At 35.3% G+C, this 14,497-nt stretch overlaps 1 non-coding gene across 1 annotated transcript; it reads left to right on the top strand.

Moving 5' to 3' along the window:
• Nucleotides 1-10,345: 10,345 nt before the first annotated feature.
• LOC119627487 (U6 spliceosomal RNA) lies at nt 10,346-10,452 on the top strand. The gene has a single exon (XR_005243673.1). It is a non-coding gene; the product is annotated as a U6 spliceosomal RNA (small nuclear RNA).
• The last annotated feature ends 4,045 nt before the right edge of the window (nt 10,453-14,497 follow it).

The raw sequence follows: 14,497 nt of genomic DNA, 5'->3' as shown, positions 1-14,497 counted from the left end.
CAATTAAAAGACACAGACTGGCAAACTGGATAAAGAGTCAAGACCCATCTGTCTGCTGTATTCAGGAGACCCATCTCACATGCAGAGACATACATAGGCTCAAAATAAAGGGATGGAGGAAGATCTACCAAGCAAATGGAGAACAAAAAAAAGCAGGGGTTGCAATCCTAGTCTCTGATAAAACAGACTTTAAACCATCAAAGATCAAAAGAGACAAAGAAGGCCATTACATAATGGTAAAGGAATCAATTCAACAGGAAGAGCTAACTATCCTAAATATATATGCACCCAATACAGGAGCACCCAGATTCATAAAGCAAGTCCTTAGAGATTTACAAAGAGACTTAGACTCCCATACAATAATAATGGGAGAATTCAACACTCCACTGTCAACATTAGACAGATCAATGAGACAGAAAGTTAACAAGGATATCCAGGAATTGAACTCATCTCTGCAGCAAGCAGACCTAATAGACATCTATAGAACTCTGCACCCCAAATCAACAGAATATACATTCTTCTCAGCACCACTTCGCACTTATTCCAAAATTGACCACATAATTGGAAGTAAAGCACTCCTCAGCAAATGTACAAGAACAGAAATTAAAACAAACTGTCTCTCAGACCACAGTGCAATCAAACTAGAACTCAGGACTAAGAAACTCAATCAAAACCGCTCAACTACATGGAAACTGAACAACCTGCTCCTGAATGACTACTGGGTACATAATTAAATGAAGGCAGAAATAAAGATGTTCTTTGAAACCAATGAGAACAAAGATACAACATACCAGAATCTCTGGGACACATTTAAAGCAGTGTGTAGAGGGAAATTTATAGCACTAAATGCCCACAAGAGAAAGCTGGAAAGATCTAAAATTGACACTCTAACATCACAATTAAAAGAACTAGAGAAGCAAGAGCAAACACATTCAAAAGCTAGCAGAAGGCAAGAAATAACTAAGATCAGAGCAGAACTGAAGGAGATAGACACACAAAAAACTCTCCAAAAAATCAATGAATCCAGGAGTTGGTTTTTTGAAAAGATCAACAAAATTGACAGACTGCTAGCAAGATTAATAAAGAAGAAAAGAGAGAAGAATCAAATAAACGCAATAAAAATTGATAAAGGGGATATCACCACCGACCCCACAGAAATACAAACTACCATCAGAGAATACTATAAACACCTCTACGCAAATAAGCTAGAAAATCTAGAAGAAATGGATAATTTCCTGGACACTTACACTCTTTCAAGACTAAACCAGGAAGAAGTTGAATCCCTGAATAGACCAATAGCAGACTCTGAAATTGAGGCAATAATTAATAGCCTACAAACCAAAAAAAATCCAGGACCAGATGGATTCACAGCTGAATTCTACCAGAGGTACAAGGAGGAGCTGGTACCATTCCTCCTGAAACTATTCCAATCAATAGAAAAAGAGGGAATCCTCCCTAACTCATTTTATGAGGCCACCATCATCTTGATATCAAAGCCTGGCAGAGACACAACAAAAAAAGAGAATTTTAGACCAATATCCCTGATGAACATCGATGCAAAAATCCTCCATAAAATACTGGCAAACCGGATTCAGCAGCACATCAAAAAGCTTATCCACCATGATCAAGTGAGCTTCATCCCTGGGATGCAAGGCTGGTTCAACATTCGCAAATCGATAAACATAATCCAGAATATAAACAGAACCAAAGATAAGAATCACATGATTATCTCAATAGATGCAGAAAAGGCTTTTGACAAAATTCAACAGCCCTTCATGCTAAAAACACTCAATAAATTCGGTATTGATGAACGTACCTCAAAATAATAAGAGCTATTTATGACAAACCCACAGCCAATATCATACTGAATGGGCAAAAACTGGAAAAATTCCCTTTGAAAACTGGCAGAAGACAGGGATGCCCTCTCTCACCACTCCTATTCAACATAGTGTTGGAAGTTCTGGCTAGGGCAATCAAGCAAGAGAAAGAAATAAAGGGTATTCAGTTAGGAAAAGAAGAAGTCAAATTGTCCCTGTTTGCAGATGACATGATTGTATATTTAGAAAACCCCATTGTCTCAGCCCAAAATCTCCTTAAGCTGATCAGCAACTTCAGCAAAGTCTCAGGATACAAAATTAATGTGCAAAAATCACAAGCATTCTTATACACCAGTAACAAACAGAGAACCAAATCATGAATGAACTTCCATTCACAATTACTTCAAAGAGAATAAAATACCTAGGAATCCAACTTACAAGGGATGTAAAGGACCTCTTCAAGGAGAACTACAAACCACTGCTCAGTGAAATAAAAGAGGACACAAACAAATGGAAGAACATACCATGCTCATGGATAGGAAGAATCAATATCATGAACATGGCCATACTGCCCAAGGTTATTTATAGATTCAATGCCATCGCCATCAAGCTACCAATGAGTTTCTTCACAGAATTGGAAAAAACTGCTTTAACGTTCATATGGAACCAAAAAAAGAGCCTGGATTGCCAAGACAATCTTAAGTCAAAAGAACAAAACTGGAGGCATCAGGCTACCTGACTTCAAACTATACTACAAGGCTACAGTAACCAAAACAGCATGGTACTGGTACCAAAACAGAGATATAGACCAATGGAACGGAACAGAGTCCTCAGAAATAATACCACACATCTACAGCCATCTGATCTTTGACAAACCTGAGAGAAACAAGAAATGGGGAAAGGATTCCCTATTTAATAAATGGTGCTGGAAAAATTGGCTAGCCATAAGTAGAAAGCTGAAACTGGATCCTTTCCTTACTCCTTATACGAAAATTAATTCAAGATGGATTAGAGACTTAAATGTTAGACCGAATACCATAAAAACCCTAGAAGAAAACCTAGGTAGTACCATTCAGGACATAGGCATGGGCAAGGACTTCATGTCTAAAACACCAAAAGCAATGGCAACAAAAGCCAAAATTGACAAATGGGATCTAATTAAACTAAAGAGCTTCTGCACAGCAAAAGAAACTACCATCAGAGTGAACAGGCAACCTACAGAATGGGAGAAAATTTTTGCAATCTACTCATCTGACAAAGGGCTAATATCCAGAACCTACAAAGAACTCAAACAAATTTACAAGAAAAAAACAAACAACCCCATCCAAAAGTGGGCAAAGGATATGACCAGACATTTCTCAAAAGAAGACATTCATACAGCCAACAGACACATGAAAAAATGCTTATCATCACTGGCCATCAGAGAAATGCAAATCAAAACCACAATGAGATACCATCTCACACCAGTTAGAATGGCAATCATTAAAAAGTCAGGAAACAACAGGTACTGGAGAGGATGTGGAGAAATAGGAACACTTTTACACTGTTGGTGGAATTGTAAACTAGTTCAACCATTATGGAAAACTGTATGGCGATTCCTCAAGGATCTAGAACTAGATGTGCCATATGACCCAGCTATCCCATTACTGGGTATATACCCAAAGGACTATAAATCATGCTGCTATAAAGACACATGCACACGTATGTTTATTGCGGCACTATTCACAATAGCAAAGACTTGGAATCAACCCAAATGTCCATCAGTGACAGACTGGATTAAGAAAATGTGGCACATATACACCATGGAATACTATGCAGCCATAAAAGAGGATGAGTTTGTGTCCTTTGTAGGGACATGGATGCAGCTGGAAACCATCATTCTTAGCAAACTATCACAAGAACAGAAAAGCAAACACCACACGTTCTCACTCATAGGTGGGAACTGAACAATGAGATCACTTGGACTCGGGAAGGGGAACATCACACACTGGGGCCTATCACGGGGAGGGGAGAGGGGGGCAGGGACTGCATTGGGCGTTATACCTGATGTAAATGACGAGTTGATGGGTGCTGACGAGTTGATGGGTGCAGCACACCAACATGGCACAAGTATACATATGTAACAAACCTGCACGTTATGCACATGTACCCTAGAACTTAAAGTATAATAATAATTAAAAATAAATAAAAAATAAAATAAAATAAAATAAAAGATTTTGGCCAGATAGTATGTAAAAGAATAAGCATAAAAGTTTTCCTACTAAAAGGCAACAAAAATAAATGTTAAAATATTGAATCAAGGCATTATATTCAAAGACAAAATAAAACCTATTTAAAATAAGACAAAGAAACAAGAGAAAGAAAGAAGTTTTATAAATAAAAACTATTATTCAAAAACAAAACCCAAAATCCCATAGTAAATTGTTTAGCAGACAAATGAAGCACATAATGAAGCTCATACATCACCAAATAGCCTGACTAAAAAAAAAGTAAAATAAAATAAATAATGAAGGGTGTGTGTGTGTGCACGTGAAAATACACAAAAGATTACAAAATTATAACTGAAAAAGGAATTACAATAACAAATATTGATGAATTTAATAACTATTTAGACATGTACTTTATAACTAAGCTAATATTTTTCAAAATCTGGATGACATGGATGATTTTCTAAGCACTATAGAAGTTTTCTTTGATTAAAATCCTGAAGCAGCCAGTAATTATGGAAGTAATTAAGAAAGTTGCTAAGTAATGAATCTTCTAGTCCCCAAAGTTCCAAGCCCATATAATTTCATGGAAAAAATGTCATATTCTATTCAAAATAATTCACAAATACTCAGAAAGAACGTGCAAAAATTCTTTTACAGGAGATAGTGTGGCACTTATTCCCAACCCTGACAATAAAAAAATCAGAGCAAAATCATCTGTGCCTATAGCCAGATAATCTATCAAAACAAAACAAAACAAAAGTAATAAATACACGTAAAAGATGAGTCCAACCGTAATATATTATCCAAATCACCACACTTTATTGAAGGATATAAAATAAGAATTGAGTAAATGGAGACACAAATCATATCTTTCTATGGGAATCCTCACTACACTAAAGAAGTTGGTCCTTGTGAAATGAACTTATATTTTATTATAAAGTAGAGTAATTTTAGAAAATTACCCCAAATTACTGTGTGACTACTTATAACTACAAAGGGATGAGAATTGTCAGAAAATATTAGAAGAGAAGAATAGTAATGGTTAGAGATTGACTTTAAAAGATCAAAATATATTATAAAACCACAATAAATGTAAAGGTATGCTTTTGATGCCATAATAAATAGGTGAATCAATGAATCAGAATTGAAAATGAAAATACAGATACTTAAATTTCTATTTCTGTCAACTTTGCCATATAAAATAGATAACATTTAACATTTGTGGTTAAAGAAATGGTGACAAGACTGTCAGCCTGGTATTTTGGGGGGTAAATACATTAAATTATTATTTTGTATATCACTACAAAATATATTTGAAATTGAAATAGATTAAATATATCATCAAAAGTTAAGCATATTAGAAAATACTTAGACAACTAATGAAAGATCTTTAGCTTCTAATCTATATGGGGAAAAACTAATAGATTTTGTAACATTAAAATAAAAATTTCCACATGAAGAATAAATATACAAAGTAAATTCAAAATGTAACAATCCCAGAACACATATTTGCTACATATTTAATAGAGGATTCATATTTTATTCTAATAGTTGCAATAATTTTTCCCCTAATCCTCCCCACATCCTTGGAGCAAATCTTCCTACTCAGTGTACTCTGGAGCTCTGATGTGCCATGATGAGTTTACCAGTAGACTGTGATATTGATTTCCCAGAACACTGAGCAGGGTCTGAAGTAGCCAACTGCAAAGAGTTTCATATTTTACCTCATAGTTTGTAAGAGTATTATGATTTCTTTGTGTGCCATTATGTGAAAAAGAGTAAGGAATACTGCAGGATTAGAAAATCCTGCTCAACGGCCGGGCGCGGTGGCTCACGCCTGTAATCCCAGCACTTTGGGAGGCCGAGGCGGGCAGATCACAAGGTCAGAAGATCAAGACCATCCTGGCTAACATGGTGAAACCCCGTCTCTACTAACATTACAAAAAAATTAGCCAGGCGCGGTGGCGGGCGCCTGTAGTTCCAGCTACTTGGGAGGCAGGAGAATGGCGTGAACCCGGGAGGCGGAGCTTGCAGTGAGCGGAGATCACGCCGCTGCACTCCAGCCTGGGCGACAGAGCGAGACTCTGTCTTAAAAAAAAAAAAAAAAGAAAAAAGAAAAGAAAAGAAAATACTGCTCACAGCCTGCCATTTATAGCTCTAAGAAACATCTGATTTTGTTCCCTTGACCACAGATGACTGGGTTTGTGTCAACTTCTGAATCAAACTGAGCCAAAATCATATTATCTTTTTGTGGAAATTTGGAATTGAGAATTAGAGATTAATCCAAGCAACAAACTTCAAGGACTCACAAGCTATAAGACTATTCAGAGTCGAAGCCAAAATTTATATGTTGGCAACCCCAACCGTACAAGAGATGAAGATTTGGTTTGTGAAGAAAGTGCAATATTCTGGAGCCAGACTGCCTAGTTCTGAATCTCATCTCTACCACGTATGACTGGTATAACCTTAAATAAAAAACTTGTTTCCTCATCTTTGGGGATCCTAATAGTTCCTACCTCATAGGACAGTTGTGAGGATTAAATAAATTGCTTTATGAAAAGAATGTAAATGTGCCTAGCAACACTTTTAACCATGATGTAAGTATTCCTACTATAATGTTGTTATTATTACCATTGTAGGTGGAGGAACAAAAACTTGCCAAGAAAATTAATCTTCAGAGAGAAAACCTGGAAAAACATATACAAAAAGGGATTCTTACACTGTGAGAGAGAGGTTTCTTGAAGTCTATGTGGCCAGTGAAGAAATAGGATAATGCATTGAATGTATCACTATAATAACAACTTCTTCTTTTTCTACCATCTACAGAAAACTTCTTTGAGCCAAATTGAGTAGAATTTCTATGTCTTGCATTGGAGAAAGCTGGTAATTTTTACAAATCAATTTTAAAAAGATGAGCCCTCTGCCCACCCCAAATGTACATACTTAGCAAAAGGAGGACAATATAGATACAGGTTAATAATATTTAATGAAAACAATGAGAAATAAAAATGCCATCTTACTTTTTAAATATCAAATTGGAAAACAATCTACAGACTAACACTTATGTTGATTAGGGGATAGGGAAATTAGCCTGCGCATGTAGCGTTTTCTCACCAGATAATTCCACTTTTGAGGAATCACTCCAGAGAAATAAGATGCTCAGAAGAGGCTAAACGAGAATAGTCCCTATAGTATCATTTATAAAGTAAAACAACAAATCGAATACTTAAAACCATTGAATAAAAAATTGTGATATATTCTGTGAATATTTTGCAGCTTTAAATATGAGACTCTGATTTGTAAATAATTTAGTATACTCTCAAAGGCAAACCTGATCTTAGAAGACCCTATGAAAAATAGATTTCTCTAAATGGTCTGTGAATACATATGTGCAAACACACACAGACACATAAATGAATACACATGCATACATATGACTATCAAATATATATTTAAACATATACATAACATATCTACATATACATGTGGGTATGTGGGTGTTTGTACATTATGTGTATTTACATAGAGAATAATTTTGTAAAAGCATGTACCAGGGGTTGGTAAACTACTTCTTTTAGTCCAAATCCAGCCCACTACCTGATTTTGCAAATATTGGAACACAGTAATATTCATTTGTTTATGTATTATCTTCAGTTGCTTTCATGCTACAGTGGCAAAGTGAAGTTGTTGAGACAGAGATAGCATGCCTGCAAAGCAGTAAAATATTTACTATCTGGACCCTTGGCAAACTGAAAATGTTTGCCAACCTGTATTATAAGACCAGAATGTTGTGACTATGGTGATGGGATTTCAAATGATTAAATTCTTTTCTTTTTTCTTATGTATAACACAATTTATATGTAGATAATTTTCTTGGATAATAACTTTTAAAAATGAATAATAACTAGCTAACTATCATTCATTTAGAATGAGAAAGACTGCTATAAAAATATAGCAAAATTTTTACATTTTTTACAAAATCGAAAAAATTTTTACAAAATCGAAAAAATTTCTACTTGGTTTTATGCATGTACTAATTCACAATGAAAATGTGTTTTGGAGTTTTATAAACATATGTGTCATGTAAACAGCTGCAGCAGCAACAACAAAACTTTGTAGTTCTAGCTTCAAGTGTTTAATAGAAGTACCATTTGCAAAAAATTCATGGAGATGATGTGTTTTTGAGGAACAGAACATATATTATCTCAGTTTTATTTAAAAATAGTTTTGTTTTCAAAATATTGGATTGTCTTAATGCTTGTGATAGAGAGTTGCCTCTGAGGTCAAGATGTTTTTGAGGTTGCTATCTATAGAAGATTTTCTTTTGAAGAGATCTGAATTTATGCAGACACCAAAAGATCTGAGATGGCAACTTGAAGAGTTTTATATTATAGCATTGCCTGGCAAGAGAAAATAGATACTAGCCAAGAATAGCATCTGGTTGATTTGGGCTAGATTATGCTTGTTAGTTACATCAATTACTCTTGTTCCAAATCCTTTCTAAGCGGTCATGCTGTCTTTTCTTAAATTCCTAAGGGAAGCTCTCCAATGGTAAGAAGACGGACTGACAGCCTAATGTTCCATACGGTTATTATATTCCGCATTATGAACAATGGTAGGCAGATTGCAATAATCTCATGTGAGTTTTGAGAGTGATTTCGTTTTTCTGAGGGTATTGAGTTTGAGAATTGAGGAGGGGAGGATCAATCTCTGGGGCTGGAGTTAATCACAGTCTAAAGTGTTCATGATCATTAAGATGTAGTCAGTGCATAGGGGAAAAATGTGTTGTCATTCCAGAATGTAAAATTAAGATCACTTTTTCAGAGTTATTATTAAGTCAACACTTAATGGGCAAAAGTTTCTAGCACCCATTATAAACCACTAGCATACCACCTTGATTTAATGATAATCAGTGAATTATTTCATATAAATAGAGATTGCAGTTACAGTAAAAAGAGCAAATATGTAAAAAAAAAAAAAAGGTTTTGGGAAGGAACGAATAGTATTTTATATGTCAAATTGTATTGAGGGAGAGACGCTGAATCTCATAAAAGTAAGCAATACAGTCATTGTAGGTCTAAGTTGGAAAACAGATTTCGTTTCTAAATACAATCTGTTGAGGAGCAGTGTTCAGTTGGCAGAGGGTATTGGAGATGATTGTCAGGCTCCTTCCAGGCTCACTGAGAAAGCATGCCCCGATTGATTAGTGATACTTCCTGGGTGTAAGGGGAGGGATTGTACATGAACTACGTCTTTGCTAACTTTCCATAGAGGTAAAATTTGCAATGAGTCAAAGAGAATGTCCATGGCCTAGATTATATGAATCTCTTAGGTCTAGCCTCACTCTTCAACCAACTTGTTTTCTTTGCTCCACAAGCAATCGTGTGACTAATGTTGGCTTCTCAGGTACTAACTTGCTTGGAGAAATGATACTAAAGGAAGAAAATATGAGTGTTCTGTCCTACAAGAACAAATCAGCCACCTACCCACCCCATCCCCAAAATTTAAAGAATAAAATTAATCAGGGTGTTCTGTTCACTGCTCTCATGGATCAGAGGACAATTTTTAATAATTCTGTTTGGTCCTAACTTGGTCAGGTAACGAAGCTTTTTTCCTCTTCATCCAACTATCCAGATGAGAAGTGGACTGATGGTCAGTGCATTTCTTCCTTCAAACTTTCATTGTGGCTCAAATGTGGATAAAAGTGTTTTGACATTGTCTCATAGCCTCCAATTACTCCCTCCAACATGGGACCAGAGGAGCAACCTGAGACAGGTCCATCCTGATACTAAAGAAAGGAAAACCTTACTACAGGGTCATTGGCCAATGATGCTTTCAGGGAAAGATTTTTATCAAAAGGGGGAAATGTGAAAGTTGTCAGAATAAAAATGGAGTCACTTGTGTTAACAACAACAGCCCTGACAAATAGAGTAAGAAAAGGTCATGAAGAGAGGGTTCTCATGCGTAAGCACCTAATAACAGGAACTATCACAAAAAACTCTACTGAAACCACAATGTTGCACAAAGACAACTGCAACTTTACACAAAAATGTACTTCTGCAAGGAAGCTGGGCATGGTTGTTCATACTGTAGACTTTGGGAAGTTGAGGTGAGAAGATCACTTGAGCCCAGGAATTTGAGACCAGCCTGAGCAACAAAATGAGAACGTGTCTCAAAAAACAAACAAACAAACAAACAAACAAAAAACTTTTGTGAGGACATCTGTTCAGCCACTGTCTTTACAGCTTCAAACTGGCATTACTCTTGTTATTGACCCTTATAGCCCTTATAGGATATTTATCTCAAAATAATTATTTAGTGCTCGCTTCGGCAGCACATATACTAAAATTGGAACGATACAGAGAAGATTAGCATGGCCCCTGCGCAAGGATGACACGCAAATTCGTGAAGCGTTCCATATTTTTGCACATATACACCATGGAATACTATGCAGCCATAAAAAAGGATGAGTTTGTGTCCTTTGTAGGGACATGGATGCAGCTGGAAACCATCATTCTCAGCAAACTATCACAAGAACAGAAAACCAAACACCGCATGTTCTCACTCATAGGCGGGAACTGAACAATGAGATCACTTGGACTCGGGAAGGGGAACATCACACACCGGGGCCTATCATGGGGAGGGGGGAGGGGGGGAGGGATTGCATTGGGAGTTATACCTGATGTAAATGACGAGTTGATGGGTGCAGCACACCAACATGGCACAAGTATACATATGTAGCAAACCTGCACGTTGTGCACATGTACCCTACAACCTGAAGTTTAATAATAATAAATAAATTTAAAAAAAAAACAAAAAAAAACAAAATAAAAGTGCTATTTAGCATGAAAATGTTTGAGAATATATAGCTAAAAAAGAAATATGGCAAAATGGTAAGAATTTTTGACTACAGAGTAAATGTGAAGATAGCTAAGAGGCTTATTTAACAGTTTTTAGAATCAACTAGATATAATTTTTCATTCAACAAAGGTTGTTTAACAATTATGCACACGTTGACTAGAAAGGCGCTCTTTTAGGTCCCTTTTTAGAAACAACATAGTTTAGTCAAATATTAGTTCAATTTTTGAACTATTTTGTTTAAATTTTTTTAGCTGTTTTTTTTTCTCTTTGTATTAAACTATTTTCTTTTTAGGAACTCTAAAGACATGACATTGGGCAAGCCACTTAGTTTCAATATCCTCATCTGAGGGAAAAGGGGGTTGAACCCTTAGTTATTGCTCAAATTCCATCCAATCTAAATTGATGTGCTCTGAAATGTTTGATTCCCACATATTAATAAAAAAAAAGTGGTAAAAAAAAATAATTATTATTATTATTATTTAATTCTTCTATTTTTTGTCTTTGTTTATCTCCCTGAATATGCACATAGTTTATTATGGCACATGTATTCTCATTGCAATGACCTATTTTGGAAAAATATTCTTTTCTTTTAGAGACTCGGTCTCTGTTATTAAGGTTAACATTCCTAACTTCTTAATACCTAAAACTGTTAGGTATTTCTTTTGACCTAAGATTTACATGAAGCAATTAATGAGGCACTAAAGGGCACCATAAAACAAGAAAGATTGGGGATATCTGCACATCTGCATTACATTAACAGTCTCATTTATGCCTTTTTCTTTGGTGTAAACTTGTCTAGCTTTGGTCTCTTTCCCAAAGGTCCAGCAGGCTAACCATAACAACGGTGTCTGAAGCATGGTCAGTTTGGTAGCATCATTCAGAGTTCACACTGGCTGGCTGCCCTGATAAGACTCTGCTTGGTAGCCTGTAGTATTTCAGTAAAAGCCTACCATGACCTTCAGCCCCCAGCACAGTACTCTCTCAATAAGTACTTTCTGGTGGACATGTATTTGTTGTATAATATAGCTTATGTAGATAAAGAAGATCTAGGATGTGTGTGATCAGTAAGTTTTTCTTTATAATAAAGTGGGGTTTTTTTTGCTTTCTACTTTTCTATTATCACTCCACTGATGTGGAAGACGGAAGAGACAGTGTTCCCTCTCCATTATTGGTCTTTATTTGTTTTTTCCCTTGTGATCAAGATGTGTCCATCCTTGTAGCTAAGGCCAGCTTAATTGCCAGAAGAGTTTTGCTTATGATTGTAGAATGCAGAACTGGACGGGATCTTAGAGACTGCTTAGGTTCCTCCCTTCATGGGTTTTTTTTTTTTTTTTTTTTTTTTTTTTTTTAAAGAAAGAACTTAAAAATTGAGTGCTTTGCTCATGGCCACTTAGATTCCTATTTTCACAGCTGGAACATATACATAGCTCTGATTTCCAGTTTGATACTCATTCGATTACACTGCCACTGGTTTCCAAGTGAAATTTAAGCTTATTTCAGTCTTTTCAAAATTCTTGCAGTTGATCAGCCATAATTTTATTCCTTCAGTTTGAAGCAGCTTATTGCTTCATGTTTGAGAGGAAGTCACTATTTCATCCTGAAGATGGTTCTTTTGTAATGGCAGGCTAACAAACTTTTCTGTTGGAGTTTAGGAAGTGCTTGTGAAAGAGGGGTGCTGTGTGCCATAAATATAAATGGTTATATTCTACTAAAACAAGCTATAGCATATCACATCTGATATTTTTCGTGAGTTTGCATATAGATAGTATGAATTAGGAAATGCACTTTTTTTGAACTCTACAGCTGTTCATAAAATTGTCACAGAAATTTGCATTTAAAATATACATATAGGGAATTTGCACACATTTATGGAGCTCTCTGAGTCCTTAAGGGGTAGAATTTAATACCTGCCTGCAAATACTTGGTTATATGCTAGCAAAAGAATGGATAGCTGATATATGTGAGCCTCACCTAATTTGGGCTGCATGAGCTTTAATAATGGACTGTTCCTTGGAATTGACGTAATAATTCTAAAAATACAGGATAAAATTATACTTTTTTCTTACAATATAGCAAAGCTAATAACATATCATTGGGTTAAGGAGATTTCTATGACTTCACAGTTTTAAAAATCAAAAGTTAAATGAAAGGTCAGCAAATATATAAAATGGAATTGTTTACCTAAAATAAATTATTTACATAAGACATCTGGATTTAAATCAGCTTTTGTAGGCTGTGGACTTTTGCACGTTTAAAACTTCTGGAACTGACTGCATTATTCCAAAGTGAGTTTGACTTTAAATAGTTCCTTTCATTGCATTCGCATGGCTATAAAGATGGAAACAATACAAACTAAGGAATATAAGAGGGAGAAGAGATGAAGGAAAAGCAACTGTTAAAAAACTACCTAATGGGTACTATGCTTACTACCTAGGTGAAGGACTCATTCGTACTCCAAACCTCAGTATTATGCAATGTAGCTTTGTAACAATCTGGCATGCGTACTCCTGATTCTAAAATAAAAGTTGAAAATAAATAAAGAAATAGTTAATTTTTGCTAGAAATTTATTTTGTATTCTAAAAGTAGAGCATACTTATTGTGGATAATTTAGAAAATACAAAAATATACTAAAATTAAGAAAAGAATGTTCTTGCAATTCCACTATCCAGAGATAATTTTCATAAACACTTTTGTGTATCTTTTCTAGATAAAATTTCTGTGAGAATATAAACTTCCAAAACTTCATTGTTAAAAGTTATGTTGTATTATATTGAATCAATAAGCCATGGTTAAATGTTTTCTTCTTTTGGGGCATTTAGAATGTTTCTGTTTTTCACTGGTATTAACAATTTTGATAAACATTTTTATGCTTGTTCATTTGCACACCCTTCTAATTATTTGCTTAGGATAGATTACCAGAATTGGATTGTTTAGATTAAAAGCTTTCTGTATTAATAAATCGTTGGATAAACATTATATATTACCCTCTAAAAAGACTATATCAAGTGTACCAAAGATGCTTTCTTCCTCTACATGACCTAAAACTCTGAACACCTGCTCACATCTTTGCTGATGTGATAGAAAAAAAGGTAACCATGAAGTTTGACTTTTTGTTTTAAATTACTCATAATTTATATTTTTTGTTAAAATATTTCGTTAAAATATTTTAAAAATTCAAAATGCAGAGTATTTAAAACTAATATTTAAATTAAAAAAATCAAAATTTAGAGATTAGTATTCAAAATCTATAAGGAACTCCAACAACTGAATAGCAGAGAAAACAAACTGATTTTAAAATGGTCTAAGGCAGTGGTCCTAACCTTTTTGGCACTAGGGACTGGTTTTGTGGAAGACAATTTTTTCATGAATGGGGTGGAGAGAGGAATGGTTTCAGGATGAAACTGTTCCATCTCAGATCATCAGACATCAGTTAGATTCTCATAAGGAGCGTACAACCCAGTTTCCTTGCAAGCACAGTTCACAGTAGGGTCCACATTCCTATGAGAATCTAACAACAGGGCTGATCTGACAGGAGGCAGAGTTCAGGTAGTAATGTTCCTTCACCTGCTGCTCACCTCCTGCTGTGTGGCCCAGTTTCTAACAGGTCT

This window comes from Chlorocebus sabaeus, chromosome 14, assembly GCF_047675955.1.
Source record: "Chlorocebus sabaeus isolate Y175 chromosome 14, mChlSab1.0.hap1, whole genome shotgun sequence".
Taxonomy (NCBI): Eukaryota; Metazoa; Chordata; class Mammalia; order Primates; family Cercopithecidae; genus Chlorocebus; species Chlorocebus sabaeus.
Note: the sequence above shows the minus strand (reverse complement) of the source record. Positions and strands in the feature narration are given on the sequence as shown.